This window comes from Halichoerus grypus, chromosome 10, assembly GCF_964656455.1.
Source record: "Halichoerus grypus chromosome 10, mHalGry1.hap1.1, whole genome shotgun sequence".
In the NCBI taxonomy this organism is placed as follows: Eukaryota; Metazoa; Chordata; class Mammalia; order Carnivora; family Phocidae; genus Halichoerus; species Halichoerus grypus.
In genome coordinates this window covers 92,556,528-92,571,527 of record NC_135721.1, presented here as the reverse complement: position 1 = coordinate 92,571,527, position 15,000 = coordinate 92,556,528, and the positions used below count along the sequence as shown (strand labels likewise).

Here is a 15,000-nt window from a genome sequence, read left to right as displayed (position 1 = left end):
CACACCCTGGACTCTTTTTACCAACTTTTCTTTTCACACCATGCTAATTCATGCCTTGCGTGCCTTTTTTTATCCCGCTGCATGGCTGACAAACCTCAAAGTCAGTAGGTGGTCATGGACTTGTGCCCCAGATCCTGTAAGGGAAGTAGGTGCGGAGTTGACATGACTCAGGACAGGATCTTTCAGCACCAGTTCTGGGAGCTTCCAGATTGTAGAACGCACGTGCTATCAGCCGCGAACCCACAGGGGCACCTCATTTGGGCCCCAGGCGGGCACAGAGGCCAGACAGCACCTGTGTTCCACGAGGTGGCCTTCCTCCCTTACCCACAATTGGCGGAGCCGTGTCCGCAGGCTTGGCAGCCTAAACAGGGCAGGATGTTTCCAAGCATAACCTGCCATTGAAGAAATCAGTTTTATTTTGTCTACACGGGGGTGTCGTTGGCAGCCAGTCTCTCTGACTTCAGCTGATACACCGCTATGGTAGGCAGCCAGGCCAGGTTCAGCCAAGTCAGAAGTCTGGCTGAGGTTTCTGTGCTTCTTGAACACCATCAGGAAGGAGCTGTTCTTTCAGATTGCTCATTAATTGGCAAAACAAACATTTTGTTCTCTAGAATGATTTGGGTACCAGTTCCAAGACAGATGTATATTTTTAGATCTTCTTATGTGACACTTAGATCTTCTTGTCACGTGAATTCTTTTTCTTTTCTTAAGTCCAGTGGTGAAATATTTTGCTCACAAAGCAGTAAAACCTCGTGCAGCCAGTTCAGGGGGGAACTGAACGACGAGGATGGGATTCGAACCCACGCGTGCAGGGCACAATGGATTAGCAGTCCATCGCCTTAACCACTCGGCCACCTCGTCACTTGCATTTGTCTTCTCTTTTATATATGATTTAAAGAGTAGTCAGAAGAGCTGTTTATTACCCCAGTCCCGGGAGAATAGAGGCCCGGCGGTCGATCCGGGGACATGAAAGATTGAACAGCAGATTATTTAGGCAGAATGTTCCCCTCAATACACAGAGTATTTCAAGTGCTTTTATCTTTTATAAATCTATTCAGCATGCCTGCAGAAGTGATAGAAGTCTTTTTGCTTTCCATGGAAAATGCAGGGAAAATAAAAGGGAGAGAGGAATAAACAATCATTGACTTTGGCACAGCTGAAAATAGATGTCTTTTTTGGTGATATTCTCATTCTTCCCTGGGATATGGGGGGCTTTTAAACATCCCCAGGCCCAGGCCACACCCAAGACCCATAAAGTCACAATTTCAGGAATTTGAGACTTGCAGACAGCCACAGTGGGCAACCAAGTCCGAGAACTATCGTTTTGTTAACATTTCAGGTGACCTGATCTCTCTGTATACCTGAGTGTTTGGAGGGGATGCCACCTCAAGCTGGCATCTGATTTGGGGCTTGGAGGAGGAGAGGGAAGCTGGTGGTGTAGAAGGGCAGGATTCCATTCCGGCCCAGCAAGGCACAGCAATACAAGCATGGATTCTGCTTTGTCACAGCAATCTTATTCTCCAGTAACTCCAGAGTATCCGCAGACCCTCAGGAGACTTCCACGGCTCTGCTCACATCACCGCCTGTGGGAAATCTCTAAATGGCTCTAGGTGTCTAGGGACATGGGCCATATTTGATCACTTCTCTCTCACTCCCCCATCCCCTAGAGATTGCCATGGGGGACAAGGACTGCATTTTTCCTGTATATTCTCTACATCAGCTATGTTTTAGGATCCACTAAATATTTTTAAGGGAATGGGTAGATGAATTAATCAATCGATATAAATATTCACTCTGCTTGTTATCAATTCATTTCAACTCAGTATATGTTTATTAAGTGCCTTCTATGGAGCTGGCCCCCTGGTGTAGACTCTGGGGCTATAATTCTAAACAAGAGCAAGCCCCTGCAAATCTTTGGTGCCCAAAGTTTCCCCCAGGACCCCTCCACCTCGGGGCTCCTCTGTCCTGTAATGTGCATGCTAATTCCCATTCTTCCTTCAGTTTTTCTCACACTGGCCCCCCCTTCTCCATGGAAGGTTTTGGACAGGGAGAAGAAAAGTGTGTTTGGGATTGAATCGGCTCCACAAATGGGCGCTGAAAGTCCTGCTTATTTTAGCACATGTGTTTTACACCAGGACTACCTTCAGGAGTCTCTCTCCAACCGGCTGGGTCGGGGCGGGGGGGAGCACTTATTCAGAGAGGAATAGAATTTAATATAAACATTCCTTGCCCTCCCTCCCACCCCCACCCCCCAAAATTACCTGACACTGAAGGCAAAATCCTGGTCTCAGATTGTCTATAAAACCAGCTGCTCCAATATCTGAACCCACAGAACTGCCCTCCAGTTAATTTGGAGTTTGGATTGAAACCATGTTCCAAGTTTTGCCTTAATTCAGTCAGCCAACAGGTATTTTTGGTCCTTCATACAGGCCTGGTACTGTACACTTAGGTTTTATTTCTCTGGAGCCCAAAAAGGTGAAATCCTCAAAACTAATCCATGGGTTACAGCAAAATGTGCAGATTGGTGTAGCCCCTGCCCCATGTAAACTCTGCACCTTCTCCTCCTGCAGGACACATGCATTGTCTTTCTTTAACAGAACTTTGCACCAATCCAACGTAGGTGCTTTCTTTGACAATAAATGGATTCTTATTTGACAAAGAATTGCCAAAAGGTCTTGAGACAGCTGCTATTTGAAGCCCACATGGAAGTCAAAGATTCACCTGGCCATGACTTTGAAGGAAATGCCTTTGTCTAAAATCTCTCAATATTGTTTATGCCCTAACCTGTCAGCAGAGATTTCCAGAAAGCTAAATGTCATGAACTTTAAGATACAGGAAATAGAATCTTGTTAGCAAAGGCTTGTGTTTAATTTTGTCTTATCTCTCATAATAAGGAGAAAGTCACCTAATGTTACATAAAAACTCCCCTATGTTATTACAGATCTTAGAGCCTCTCTTAAAACAGCCCCGTCCAGGAAATTCCAAGTCAGGGATAAAAGCGGTGGGGAGCGGCCTGAAGCGTGATGAGCTGGTGTATAATAGATATTTCATTTCTAAGAAAATTGACCAATTGAAAGTGCAATAGTTTATTTAAAAAGTAATGATAGAACTTGAAGACTGAGTGACCGTGTTGACATTACGACAACATATATACAACATGTATGCAATTTATAATATGAGTCATTAGAATAGTTGTGGTTTCTGCAAATTTTACATGGAAAAACTGGAGAATGCTTGATGCTTAGCTAATCCACTCCAGAGGGCCCTGTGAAGAAGTGGTGAGCTATGTAGCAAGTGCCCACAAGTGTAGGTGATTCAAAGACAGTGAGGGTGTCTTTAATAATCGTCCTGTAATAATTTATATTTACTTAACAATTGTGCGAGTCGATCTCGAAGTTTAGGCATAATGCTTTTTAAATGCATGGTTTGTTTCAATGCTTATGAGCCATAATTAGAAATAAATATATGGTGTTGTATTTTGTTTCTTTATTACTCTCTTTTGTTTCCTGAAATTTAAGCTGGGCCCATATGAACAAAATGGGACAATTTTCTTGGTGGAACATCATGGTGACAGAATCACCACGACAAAAAAGGACTCAGAGGATAGTATTTGGATAATTAAATTCTAATGTAAATGATGCTGTCTGCAACCTTCTATTCCAGCACCGAGAAGTAGGCAGTACGCTAGCGTGTAACCAACCCTGGTAAAAATAGCTTTTCCCCTAAGACAGTATGCCACAGGGGCTCCTGCGTGGCTCAGTCGGTTAAGCGTCTGCCTTTGGTTCAGACTATGATCCCAGGGTCCTGGGATTGAGCCCCACATGGGGCTCTCTGCTCAGCGGGAAGCCTGCTTTTCCTCTCCCTCTGCCTGTGGTTCCCCCTGCTTGTGCATTCTATTTCTCTCTGTCAAATAAATAAAATCTTAAAAAAATAATAAAACAGTACGCCATAGCTCATTATACATATTCATTAGCTTTTAACTATCTAGTGAAATACAATTTAAAAATACTATAAGGAGCGCCTGGGTGGCTCAGTCGGTTAAGCCGCTGCCTTCGGCTCAGGTCATGATCCCGGAGTCCTGGGATCGAGCCCCGCATCAGGCTCCCTGCTCAGCGGGAAGCCTGCTTCTCCCTCTCCCTCTGCCTGCCTCTCTGCCTACTTGTTCTCTCTTTCTCTCTGTGAAATAAATGAATAAAATCTTTAAAAAAAATAAAAAATAAAAAAAAATAAAAATACTATAATATCCTGAAGGTACAAAGAAAATACTCTTTTTTTTTCATTTGAGAAAAGCAAACAAAGCAATCTTTTCCTTAATCCCTTTAAAATTTTCTGTAGTTTACATTTTTTGAGAATGCATTTCCTTCTAGATTTTAAAAATAATGTAAATATTTATGCAGCTACCAAGATATGCTAAATTGAATATATATTATATTTGTATTTCTTTTTTAGTGGTTCTGAGCTCACTTTATGGACAACATAATTTTGGGAGACTCACACAAACTACATGAAAAATACTTTTAAATTTTATCCTATTTTGATTTCATTAATAAATGAATTTTTCAATGTAAACAACAACAAAATAAGATATGGAATATCTCCTATATGCACCTAATCGAGGGCTAATGTAATTTTTGTAACCAAATTCTGTGGGTTTGGTTCCCAAAGCCATGTTTTAAATCCCTTTTCCTACACCCCAAAGTCCATGTTCGCGTTCCTACTGCAAACACACCGACCATGCACGGCATTGTAGGTGGTAGAGTGAACATTGAAACGTGAAAGGAAAGTTCTTTAGAACCACTTAGTAATCTTGAAAACAATCAAATATAAGAAGTATCCAAAGTATTTCTATTTGTCTAGTAAAAGAATGTTAGAAAGTAAACAGTGATTCTGAATCATCACCAGTTTGATTAGTTTCTATCTTTTTAGGTTTGAGAATTTTTTTTTTTTTCTTCCTAGGTCTCAAAAAAAGCAACCTGACGTAAAATGTATCTTTGTCAAGCTGGCACTTTACATTGTGGTTTTTGAAAGGTGGTGGAGGAGTTCCTGGAAGAGAAAGAGGTTGACACAAAATACAAGTGTCATTTCCCTGGGAAGAGAGTGTTACAGTTGTCCCTGTGATTTTAGTAGTGACAGCATTTCAGAAGGATAAAACTGAAATGGGCCTTCTGAGTTTGGAACTGCGTGGGTAAATCTGGGGCTGCTTTGCCCAGTTTTTCACTCTCCTGTGTAAACCGACACAGGGGAGTTCATCAAAGGGACTGGATCCTCTCTCCTCCGCCCGCCAGCCTTGCCCAGGACACGGGCTTCAGAAACCAGAAAGGTGGCCCCGGGCTGGCTAATGCTCGGCTGTCTGAGAGACACCTGGGGGCCCATCCATGCTTTTTTTCTTTATTACGTGTCCTACATTTCCAGGTGGATGAAGACCCAGTTCAACCTTTTATTTATTTCAGGAGGGAGGTATCAAAACCACAACAAATAGAAAGAACTTCCCTCCACCTGCCTGGCATGACGAAATAATCCATGGAGAATTCCCTATGTTTCATTTTCTTTGTTTTGTCTTAAGAACAGTGCCCCCTCCCCACCCCTGCCATGAGTGTACTAAGTGAACTAATTGTTGCGTTGTTTTTTTTGGAGTGATTTTCATGTTTTATTAGTTTCTCCACTTCACATCGCCAGTGATTTAACTTCACCCCAGCATCTGAAATGTTGCAGTTCGATAAAATAAGTAAATGAATAAAGTCTAAAGTGCTTCTAAGCCGGGCAGACACCTTTTTGTATGCTGTGATTTTACTGCTCTTCCCAGCTGATATTTATAACTCGGCCATATGTGGTTATAAAGATTTATTATGAGCCTGTGGAATAAGTTCTGTTAACGTGTACAGTAAACGTCCAAGTTTTGACTCGGTAAGCCTTGGGGATTCCTAATAAGATGAAGCCATTTTGATCGTCAGCCAAGCAGTGTGCAGTTGGAGTGAGGCCTCAGATTGACAAAGGGCTTAGCTATGCACCTTAGACTATACTCGCCCTGTGTGGGGGTTTGCTCAAAATGTTTGCAGAGCTCAGGTAGGTATTTTTCTTCTTCATCACCATCCTCATCTGAGAAGAGTTGAAGTTTGAGAATCTGTTGACTAAAGGTTGGAATGGAAAATTTTAAGACCATAAATAAAGGCCAAACTAAAAAGGCAGGGCAGAGCCATCTGGGAGTATAGTGAATAGGGCATCTGTACCTGATCCCCCCACCCTTGTCTGGCAAGAGGATGGTTACTCTGAGTACACCAGGAGAGAGAAAACTGCAGACTCCCGCTGGTACTAACCCCACCAACTTCCCTTACATGGCCAGTGGAAAAGGAGGCCTGGGCCTCTCCTTTTACAGCCTTCCTCCATTTTCTGAAACTTCTTTTGCCCTTAATATATACGTATATTTTCCAAGCAAATTCATGCCATGTGGGGAAGAGAAAGGTCTCAAAATTAAACAACAGAGTGAGACAGTGTCAAAAAGCGTGCAGCAATTTTCTCAAGCTCAACTGCGTTAGAATCACCTGGGGAGGGCTTTAAAGATACTATAATGTCCAGTTTGGTTTTTCCCTCCCGAATGCTGCCTAGGCATTTTTTTTTTTCCCTTGAAGATCCCAGGGTGAAAAAAGAAGAAGAAGAAGATATCCAGGTGATTCTAATGTGAAGCCCGAGTCACAACCCACTGGTTTAAAGCCTAATTTTAAGTGAATTTTCACAGAAGTCTTGAAAATAAGTAATATTTTCTACTCCCAGAACTTGACAATCTCTGAAGATAGCTTGAGAAGCAGTATTCATTGACATGGAATTGCTCAGGTCCTGAAAAACTCTGCTCTGACAAAAGAAAACCAATCACCTGAGAGAAAGGATAGGACCCGAGCTTGCCAGAGTGGGTGTCTTGAAGTTTCTGGAGGGTGTTGTGAAATTTCTGCACAGCACCATGTTTTTTAAAGATTTTATTTACTTATCTGAGAGAGGGAGAGAGCACGAGTCGTGGGCAGAAGCAGAAGGAGAGGGAGAAGCAGGCTCCCCGCTGAGCAGGGAACCCAACGCAGGGCTCGATCCCAGGACCCCGAGATCATGACCTGAGCTGACAGCAGACGCTTAACCGACTGAGCCACCCAGGCGCCCCTACCCTTTCTTCTATTAATGTGGTGTATCATGTTGATAGGCAATTACTTAAAAATAAAATCTTTAAAAAATAAAACAAAATAAAAATACAGTGGACTTCCCAGAGCTGTTAAGGATTAAATCAGACAACTTACAAGGTGGTAAGCATGGTGCCTGGGCTGGAGGGGCCCTCATGAATGGTGTGATGTGTGGGGGAAGTGGTATAGCAACAACAAGAGCCACCCAGGCACCCTTTGCACAACACCATTTCCCCTTTGTGCCTCCCCTCCTCAGGTGCCCATAAAGTTCTAGATCTTTCCCCAGTTTTAGCTTATGATTGAATTGCTCCCCATCTAGTTCTTTTTCTAGCACATCTGTGGAGTGCCATATTAGATTGTGGTTAATTAATCTCCAAATATCTGTATATGATGATTTAATATATGATTCTTCGATTATCATCAACATTACAAGATGATTTTGATATTTATCCTAAATAAACAATGAATATAGACTTTTGGGTGTTCAGTAATCCTAGACTGACAGTACACAAATTCTTAGTACCTCCCTTCAGTATATTTCTGACCAAACAACATTCTTTCCAATGGCTATCCATCCTTTAAATAGGCAGGGAGCTCTGAACTTTAGAGGGTCCTGTTAATAATTGGACAATGTGATCTTTCCTGTCAATTTCCTTTCCAAAACATGTCTGAAATCCATCTGTCCTCCCCATTTCCACTGCTACCACCACCTATCCAGGCCACTGTTGTTTCCAGAGTTAGTTACCACAAGCTTCTATTTTGTCTTCCTCCAAATCCAGTTTCTGCATGAGCTGTCACCCACCCCACACTGCCCTCCACTCAAAGCTTCCCAATGTCTTTCCATTCCACTAAAAATAAAATCCAAACTCCTCACCTGCCATGGTCACTGTTGGGTCTTCTCAACCCCACTGGACATGCCCTCTGACCTTAGTGTGGATCTTGAGCTGTCTGGCCAGCCCAGGCTCTTTCCCACTGGGAGCCTTTGCCATGCTTTTCCTTCCAGCAGGCATGCTTTCTGCCTGTTAGAGCCTGTAAGTCTCTGATTAACTAGAACCTCTTCACACAGGAAAGAGCTGTTCTTTTGGATTTCTCATTAGTTGACAAAACAAACGTTTTGTTCTCTAGCATGATTTGGGTACCAGTTCCATGGCACAGATGTATATTTTTAGATCCTCTTATGTGACACTTGAATCTTCTTGTCAGATGAGTTATTTTTCTTTTCTTATATCCACTGGTGAAATATTTTGCTCACAAAGCACTAAAACCTCACGCAGCCAGTCCAGCGGGGAAACTGAACGACAAGGATGAGATTCAAACCCATGCCTGCAGAGCACGATGGATTAGCAGTCCATCGCCTTAACCACTCGACCAATGTCTAATGCAGTCCATCCCTTTATTATCCTCTATCTCAGCCTGCCATTCGCTCCTTTGTAACAATTAAAATTTGCAGTTATCTTATTCATTTTGTCTATTTAGCTGTTCTATGCCTGTCTCCTCCACTAGAAAGAAAGAAGGGAAGTCCTTTGATGACATGGACCAAGACATATTGAGCACTCAAGAAATATTTGTTAAATACTGGCAGGAATAAAAGGAAATAATCTCTCTTCTCTCCTGTCTTTTAACTTACCAGTCTTTGTTCTGCTGTTAGTGCAGTTGAGATGGGATCCAGGTGGCAACCTCCACTTTACCTTCTTCTGGAAGCAACTCAGGGCAATTTTTAACTCTTAATGTGTGGACTTGGGAACTAGGAAAGAAACTCCAGATAGCATAATAGCACCAGTGGACACATGCTGAGCTCTATGTGGCATTCATCATGCTAGACATTTTACTCTTTAGTTCTTACAATACAGTGAATCAGGAACTGATTCTTCCCATTGTATAGATTAATTAGTACGCTGGGACTCAAAAAGGAGAAGTACTTGCCCAAGATCGTGTAATTGATGCATGGCAAATAAGTGTTCTGACAGCAGATCTTCCATGCTAACCCACTTCTATACACTCCTCAGGAGACAGTATAGTTTTATGATTATACTTCACAAACGGGCTAAGACGATGACACCAAATTTTACATTATGGTAAAATGGTGGTTACTTTAAGAATGCTAGTTACTGGGGCGCCTGGGTGGCTCAGTCATTAAGCGTCTGCCTTCGGCTCAGGTCATGGTCCCAGGGTCCTGGGACGGAGCCCCACATTGGGCTCCCTGCTCTGCGGGAAGCCTGCTTCTCCCTCTCCCACTCTCCCTGCTTGTGTTCCCTCTCTTGCTGTGTCTCTCTCTGTCAAATAAATAAAATCTTAAAAAAAAAAAAAAGGAATGCTAGTTACTCTAATCTTTCCAACCCTGCACTTGCACAGTTGTGTATTTTTAAACCAAAGTAAAGGCTTTTACATTTATTTCCTTTGAATAGCATCACATTTATTTCAGTGAATCATTCTTCAAGTTCTTTTAAATGTCAGTGGATGTTTAGAATGAAAAGGACATAAATTCCAGACAGGCCTGGGTTCAGACCCTGGTCCACAGTGGAGGGGTGTATGATCTTGGACAGGCTACTTAACCTTCTTGAACGTTGGTTTGCTCCTTAGTAAAATGAGAGTACCAAGGTATAGCTTTATGTAAGGGCTGAAAAGATGGTACCTGTAAAGCACGTGGCCATGTGCTTTATATACAGACTCTCCGTCAATGTCAGATCCTGCCCCTTGTCTTGTGTATCAACTAGCTCTTCCAGCTGTGTTATCTGAGCTTTGCAGACAGTAGACTCTTGTTCTATAGATTTTATGTCATCCATCAAGTAAACTGCTCCCAGAGGCAACAGGCTTTTAAGGGAAGCTGTATCTTCCCCTATACACTGCTCTTCATCCCAGGGATCAACCCACACATACTTGTGATCAGAACTGCCTTGATTTGCAAGGAACATGAGCAACATTACCCTACTGCAGCTGTGAATATTTTTCTGTTGGTCATGTTAATGGTCTTTCCCTCTATCTTAAGCCTCTCAGACGTCTGAATAAATGTTGGTGTGAAGTGTCGTAAAATGAATCCTGAAAATGAATGTGTCCATCAATGTGAGCAGGAATTCAAAGCCAGGAGAAGTGAAAAATTTGTAAACCCATTTTCCATGCCCAGAAGTGACTTCATGCATAGGACAGTCATCTGCCTATTGATCCTGACTCGGAAAAGCAAAAAATGTCTCTTGTAATACATGGGAAAGCTCCCCAGCAGTCTGCTCACTATTTCTAAACTTTAATAGAATGTGACAATTACTGAAGGGTAAGGCCATCAACGTAGAAATCTATGCCATTTGCACTGAATAATTTGTCTGATTAATTCATAATTACTCACTGTCACCTAGCTAAAGTCAGGATAGATAAGCTTTGATGAAAGGGAAAAAGTCATCCTAGGAAGAAAGCAATCAGTGAAACAAAAAAACAAGGGGAAAATTCTGGATTTATAAAGACAGAACAAGTCTGAGTAAGACAGGATGGCAAAGAAGGGGCTAAAGGAACAACTTTATGATAAAGAACCAGGGGAGGAAGGAGTTAGAGAGCATGGTGGACCGGGCCTGGGCTGCAGGGGGAGGAGAGACCCAAAGCCAAGTAGTTGGTTGGGAGGACCCATGAGAACTCTAACACATTGCTCGAGGGGAGGATAAGCTTATACGATCACTTTGGAAACCACTTGGCAAGTATCTACTTACATTGAACATAGGTATTCCTATGGGACATAGCATAGCAGTTCCACTCCTCAATATATTTCTAGCAGAAACAAATATTTCTTTCACTAGAAGACAGATACAAAGTGCTCAGAGCAGCACTATTTGTAATAGTTCTATATCAGTTTGCTGGGGGCAATTGTAACAAATACCATAGACTGGGTGGCCTAAACAACAGAAAGTTGTTTCGTCACAATTCTGGGGGCTAGAAGTCTAAGATCAATTGTTGCCAGGGTTTGTTTCTCCTGAAGCCTCTCTTCTTGGCTTGTAATGGCTGTCTTCTCCCTGTGTCTTCACATGGTTTTCCTCCTGTGCATGTCTGTGTACTTTTCTTACAAAGAGGTAAATCATATTGGATTAGGGCCCACATTAATTACCTTATTTTACCTTAATTACCCCTTTAAAGGCCTTATGTAAAAAAAAAAAAAAGTCACATTGTAAGGTACTGGAAGTTAGGGTCAATATACAAATTTTTGTGGGGGGGGGATGTTGGGGACACAATTCAGCCAAGTTTCCAACTGAGGCAACCCAAATATCCAACAGCAGTAGAATAAAGATACACATTCACACAACAGAACACTATACCACATGGAGAATGAATGGATTACAATTATAGGCAACAATATGGTCGACTCACAAAAGTAATGTTGAATGAGGGGAATCAGACACAAAAGTATATGCTGTATGCTTCCATGTACATTAAGTTCTAGATAGGTAAAACTAGTCTTCAGTGCTTAGAAGTCGGAAGAGCTGTTGTTTGGGAGGTCAGGGGAGGCTGACTGGGAAAAAGAAGACAGCTTCAGATGTGCTGATATCTCTGTCTTGAGCCAGGTGTAGATTACACAGGTGTGTTCACTTTGGGAAGAAGTTTCAAGATGCACTCTTAACAATTTGTTCCTTTTTCAGTGTGATTACACCTCAGCAAAATGGTTAGAAGAAAGAGGACTAACCAGTTGCAAACAGAGGCAACACAACCAAAATGTGTCTTGCAAAGTGGTCAAGTAAATCATTCCAAGTGGGTTTTGGTGTACTCTCCTCATCTTCTCCAAATTGGGATCTTCCAAAAAGCCAGGTGTCTGTCCTAATGTAAAGACTCTTTGAAAGAGTCTTCCTAAATCCAAGACTCAAGTTCCTTAAGATGTTATAAGACACCAGGGTGCCTGGGAGGCTCAGTTGGTTAAGTGTCCAACTCTTGATTTTAGCTCAGGGTCAAGAGATCGAGCCCCACATCGGGCTCCACACTGGAAGCAAAGCCTGCTTAAGATTCTCTCTCCCTTTCCTTCCGCTCATCCCCCTGCTTGCCATACTCTTGCTCTCTCTAGACAAACAAACAGACATTATAGGATACCAAGAATAGAAGGATAAAAGGTCATTGGCAAGGGACAAAACACAAGACTGGAATGACTTCTCATTAACTGTACTAAATGTTAGACAAAAGTGGAGCAAAACACTGAATATTGTAAAGGAAAATCATTTTGGATATGGAGTTCTATGTTCAGAAAAACTATCAGACAAGGAAATAAGAAAATGAAGTTAACTAGCTATGAGAATCTCCAAAGTTTATCTTACACACAACTTTCTTAGGAAGGTAATAAAATGTACCCCAGCAAAATAAAGGGGAAATGTGGGGAATAGTGGAAATAATGGGCTCTAGCAGAAAGAAGTGGAGTCATAGAATTAAAACCAGGGCGTTAAACCTGGGGAAAATCTTTCCAGCTTGGGTCTGAAGGACACAGGCTCTGAGAGGAAGCATCTGAGTGACAAAAGGTATTGAAGGAGCACCATTTAAGGGACCTTTTAACTGAGAAGGTGAGATGGTAGGGCAACTTAAAAATATGGTGGACACATGACTCTTTTGTCAACAAGGAATACAAAAATCAATTAAAAACTCTAGGGAAAAACAAACAATAACTAAATAATAAAGTCCTGTTCCAAACAGAAAGCAAATTAAAAAGTGGCATGATTTTGAACGATCAATGGAATGTAAGAAAAGAGAAACCATTTGGCTTTGATCTTAGAATAAATTTTATTTAACTGGCATTGGACCCATGTTGAAGAAATTGTAACATTAGAATGGTACCTGGTCTGGAGGCAAATGATATTTTTATTATCACAAAATGCATATTATACCTACTGGCTTTCCAATTATGGATCCAGACCATGAGCAAGTCATGGAAAGTTAATTGTTATTACAGAATAGGAGGCAAATGTGAATAACTGTGTTGACGCTGTGAAATCAGAGAGCTGATAGAAGGTCCGGGGTGGGGGTGGGGGGCAAGAGGAGAGGGCAAGGAATAGCGTTTGTTTGCATAGAAGCAGTATGTGTCAAGTAACTGATGCAAAATCATGGCTTAACTGACTAAAACTAAGGATAAAAGGATAAGGATATTTTAAAAAGCTGTAATGGGACAAAAGAAAAACACTAAAAGCTAAGACTATAACTGTCAAGCATTGTGAAGAAAAGCAAGGAGAAAGAAGATACTAAGATACCTCTCATATTGAAAAATTAATGGGTTTTTGTTTAACTTTGTTAAATGTTAAGGCATTTAATGAGCTAGTTGTCAAACCACTGGAAGCTTGAAATTGGCCAGAGTGAGAATATTTACAACACAGGAAGGGGCAAAAGTTACAAATTAGGAAGCAACCATGATAGGAACTAAAATCTGTATTGGTCAAAAGAAATTGCTTCCAGGGCACCTGGGTGGCTCAATCGGTTAAGTGTCTGACTCTGTATCTCGGCTTAGGCTTTGATCTCAGGGTTGTGAGTTCAAGCCCTTTGTTGGGCTCCATGCTGGGTGTGGAGCCTACTTAAAACAATTTTTTTTTAATTAAAAAAAGAAGAATTAGCTTCTGGAAGTTTAAGTCTGAAGAGGTTAGCAGAATGTGACTATCTACTCATTTGTTCCTATAGGAACTCATTGGTTCCTATAAAAATACATTTTTATATACATATATATTTATTACACATTTATTTCTATCATATATTACTTATGTTTATGTATTATATTGTATAAATTTATTTATAATATGTATTTAAAACAAATATGTCTTTTTTAAATCACCAGGTACTGGGGTAGGAGTGGGACTCAAGGGGCAGGTAACCAGATTTAGTGACTAATGAGTACTGGGAAGCCAACAGAAGTCTCAGAGTCAGAGGTGGGAGTGAGAGAGGACACTCCCTGGCAAAAGAAAGCATGGGCAGAGGCCCAGAGGCTAGAAATAAATAGCTAAGCGAGAAGATGGGGAACAGATCATGAGGATGATGAGAGGTAAGGTTGAGGGACTCAATCTCAGAAAAGCAAGGCTCTAGATATTTGGATATTTTTAGGGCACTTGATGGTTTCAGATCATTATGTAGAAAGGCTTTGCTGTGTTGTGTACAAGCCTGCCTGCTGTGTGAGTGCTTTGCTTTTTTTTTTTCTTTTGCTATGTATCTTCCTGAAATTGGAATGCATTTTACAATTCTGGTCAGCCTGGCAGTAGTGAGGGCTTGTAGAATGAATGTCTTCAGCTTGGAAGAAGCTACTGTGGAATGTCCTTTTAAGAAAGGCTGTGTCTTCAATGTTCTAAATGGTATTGGGGATGATATTGTGTGGAAAAACAAACAAACAAAACCCATAAGAACATCAAAGTCTCCAGGTTGAAAAGTGATCCAAAAGAGCCAAACTCAGCATGAACAGGTCTTAGAAAAACATCATCCCATTTATTTAACTGATGTTGCCTCCTTTCCATACTTTAAAGAGTGATATACAATAAAAAAAAATCTATGTGTAAAAAGTCTTTAAAAATCTCATTAAATTAAATTAAACATAATTAAAATTAAAATGCCAAGGGATAAGAAATACTTGTATCAAATTTAATTGATAATATTTTCCTTTGGTGGCACATAAAATTACAACATTACTAACAATTAGAGTATTTTATAGTCAATGAAATGAAGCATATATATATATATATATATACATACATACATATATATATTCTTCTTTGTTAAAGTAGAATTATCTCTCTCCAAACCTGCATTTTTTTTTTTTTTTTTTTTACACTAAGCACTTGTTTGACTGAATCAAATTAACAACAATTGTTAGAATGGCAGCAAAATGTTTCTGGCTAATTTCACTCACAAGAATGCT

General features: G+C 41.0%; 1 non-coding gene across 1 annotated transcript; it reads right to left on the bottom strand.

The window, feature by feature from the left end:
- Positions 1 to 779: 779 nt before the first annotated feature.
- TRNAS-GCU (transfer RNA serine (anticodon GCU)) lies at positions 780 to 861 on the bottom strand. The gene has a single exon. It is a non-coding gene; the product is annotated as a tRNA-Ser (tRNA).
- Between the last annotated feature and the right edge of the window lie 14,139 nt (positions 862 to 15,000).